The sequence below is a fragment of the Musca vetustissima genome, unplaced genomic scaffold (genome assembly GCF_032173495.1).
Source record: "Musca vetustissima isolate MV318-11 ecotype Yass unplaced genomic scaffold, APGP_CSIRO_Mvet_v1 utg73599, whole genome shotgun sequence".
NCBI lineage: Eukaryota > Metazoa > Arthropoda > Insecta > Diptera > Muscidae > Musca > Musca vetustissima.
Window position 1 is genome coordinate 27,054 of NW_026884969.1, and position 3,876 is coordinate 30,929.

A 3,876-nucleotide genomic window follows, 5' to 3' on the forward strand; every position below is an offset into this window, starting at 1 on the left:
GTTGGCAAAAATTTGTTACTAGTCAAGCGTTGATAAAATTGGCTTGTTAAGCTTCAGTGGCTTTGGACACCGGGATAAGGTATGCGTTGCTATGCGTACAACGCAATCCTAGCCTCAAATGTAATAACCGATATTACATTTGGCGATGTGCGAAGGAATGCATAGTATGTTTTTTATTTATGAAATTACCATCTGCTATGTTGACTGTGTGTTAGTTAGATTCCGTTTCCGTATTTCTTTTTTTTATAGAATTGCTTCGTAAATATTGTTAACTAGTTTTCCTTAACACATCGTCCCCATTTTAGTTGAGACTCGTATGGACTTTATGGCATAACCGTTATATTTCAGTCAAGCATTTCCTTTTGGCTGTTGTTGTTATTGCAATCGACATATCTAGTTTTTGTCGTATTCTTGTTGCTTCGAAATTCCTCTTTGATTAAAGGACGTTGTACGCTCCTCTCCATTCACAACTTGTGCTGTATGCCTCGTGTGGTTGTCATTTTATATCGAAGTGATGTGGAATTAATTGCCAGTGCTATTGTCCTAGGAGAACTTGCCATCAAATTGTCTATGTGCGGTATATGGTTTTTGCATGTGTGTTTTGTGTTTGTGTGTACATTTGTTTATGGAGTACGACGGATACGTATGTTATAAACGGTTTGGTTTCAATATCGACCGTTGTGGTTACTATCGGTGGTTACCATTTGTGGCATTTGATTGCTTAACAATGTTTAGTAGTCACAGCACTGGATGTTGGTCCTTAGTCGAAACCAATTGAACTGAAAGATATATGAAGTAAACGTTAATATTATGTTGGCCGAAGCTAAAAAAGACATTAAATATTAAAATAGAAAATTGGTTTCCTAAACACTGTTCGTTTTATTCATTACAAGAAATCGATAGCAGATTGTACTGCGAATGCTCATCAAGGACAGAAATAATTAAGTTAAAAGAAAGCATTTTGGGGATATAAGTTACTGTAAAATTCTGAAAGCTGTAGAAAAATGTATACTAACGCATCAATTGAGAACGGCTGGACCGATTTGATTCAAAATTGTTTTCAGTTGTCGGTAATTACAGTGGGAAGGTTTTTATGAAATAAAATTTTGAGAAAAATCCGCGAAAATTATTTTAAAGAAACGGCTGGGCCGATTTGACTTAAAGTTTCTGTTAGTAGTCTGTAATTGAAGTGGAAAGATTTTAGTGAAAGAACATTTTAAGAAAAATCCGCGAAAATGTTGCAAAATATATTTTGAAAGATATTAGCATTTCCACACATTTTATATCGAATCTTTATGGTTTCATCTCTTCGGAGTTCTTTTTGGATATATTTTGGACGAAAATGGGCAGCGTATATCTTTAAGAAATTGAAATTTATGGATAATTCTCAAAATATGTTAATTTTCTACAATTAATTGGATTACCATTGCCTTGAAAAAACTATTGTCTATGAAAATCTATATACATATGTATGTATATGTATATAAAAATGAATTGTTCGTTAGTCTCGCTAAAACTCGAGAAAGGCGGAGGGGATATTTCTTATCTTAGTCTTGAAATGTTCGTGGAGCTTCAGGAAAAAACCGAAAAAAAATTGCAAAAGAATATTATGAAGCATATTTGCATTTCCACCAATTTGGTATCGATGTATTTTGGTAGCACCACATCGTAGTTGTTATTTTGAAATATTTTGGGCGAAAATTAGTAGCGTATCATTCCTTTAAGCCTACATTTGCCACTTATTGAAAATTTTCAAAATATTTAATTTTTTCAATTGTATTGACATTGTATTGAAAATTTTTTATGTGAGAATACAAAAAATAATTGAAAATTTTATAATTGAATTTACACGCGGTCATTCTATGCACACGTTTTCCATAGAATGCAAGTAAAATTTTGGGTAAAACAAGGATGGAAAATCAACCATTATATGGTGGTTATATGTCTAATCGTTTGTCAATATCTTTGAACTTATAAACAGAACACCTCGCATATATCCGATACCAAAAATGTGTAACAGTAAGCTCAATTAGAAACTTATCAAAACTTGGACATAAATAGAGTATTTTTCGCCAAAATGTGTCTTAATCCCCAATATACCGCAATGAAATATTACAGCTACTACAATGGGAATGAAGATATATTAGTTTTTTTGTAGGAAGATTAATGGGGGATATCATTATATTGGTCCTACCCGGAAACTTGGAAAAATATTTATAATTTTTTGTAAGGAGATTTTGTATTCAATGATCATCTAAAATATAAAATTACAGCCTATTTGGTTGAAATAAGTGACCAAACTCCCCAAAATACTGAATATTGTAGGTACTGTTAGGTGCAACCCCACAAAGGTGGACTAATATTAATAATTTTTAGTAGGATTCATGCTACCAAATAAAAAAACCAACTACAGCTGATTAGGTTGAAAAACGTGCCTAAATCCCCAAAGGAGGCTTCTTGAAATTTTTGCTTCGAACATTTTCTACTCGATGATCATCCAAAATATAAAATTACAGCCAAAGAAGTAGTGATTATATTAAATTAGAAGAATGCTGTTAAAGACCGTGTTTAAGATCTTCAAAATACCGAATATTGAGGGCTACCATGGGCCAATATTAATATATTGGGAAAGGTAATTAAATCCGAAAGTCAAACTTATATGTGCATTTAAATTTATTTAATTTAATTTTTTTTTTCAAAAATGGCAGCAAGACTCGCTCATAAACATCAAGTTGTAGATGTTTAGTACTTTTATGTTACTTTATGCGTGCTCTGATAAATACCAAAATATTACAAAGAGCAGTACACTATACATTATGGTGTAGGTAAAAAAAAAACAAATCTAAAATGCCGAACATTTTACACCAACAAAATTGCTAGGCAAGACAACTCTGAATTTTATGAATGTAATTCTCAGAACTTAAAATAAAGGTTTCTTGTCAGAGAGAGAGAGAGATATCTCTATGGCACAGACATTTTTGTCGTTTTAATTTTTTCTATTTTACATTTATGTTTTCTTCTAACTCGTTATGTTTTGTCTCGTTTCTCCTTTTTATACCCTTCACCACACTGTGGTACAGGGTATTATATCTTTGGGCATATGTTTGTAACAGGCAAAAGAAAACGAGATTGATACAGATACAGATTTAGATATAGCTCCCATATATATTTTCGTCCGATTTAAGGTAAATGGTGCCCCAAAGTCCCTAAATATCTTTTGATTTGCACGAAATTTGGTATAGCGTACTCAACATAGTCTAGAATGATGTGTGTTAAGTTTCGTGAAAATCGGTTCCGATTTAGATATAGCTCCCATATATTTTTTCGTCCGATTTAAGGAATATAGTGTACCAAAGTCCCTAAATATCTTTGGATTTGTACGAAATTTGGCATATCGAACTGAATAAAGTTTAGAATAATGTATGTTAAGTTTCGTGAAGATCGGTTCCGATTTAGATATAGCTCCCATATATACTTTCGTCCGATTTTAGATAAATGGTGCACCAGAGTTCCTATATATCTTTCGATTTGCACGAATTTGGCACAGCATAATGAATTGGGTCTAGAATGATGTGTGTTAAGTTTCCTCAAAATCGGTTTAGATTTAGATATAGCTCCCATATATATTTTCGTCCGATTTAAGGAAAATGGCGTACCAAAGTCCCTATATATCTTTCGATTTCCACGAAATTTGGTACAGCGTACTGAATAAAGTCTACAATGTATGTGTTAAGTTTCGTGAAAATCGGTTTAGATTCAGATATAGCTCCGATATATATTTTCGTCCGATTTTAGGTAAATGGTGCACCAGAGTCCCTATATATCTTTCGTAATGAACTTAGTATAACTAACCTATAAGTTAGATATAAATGCTGC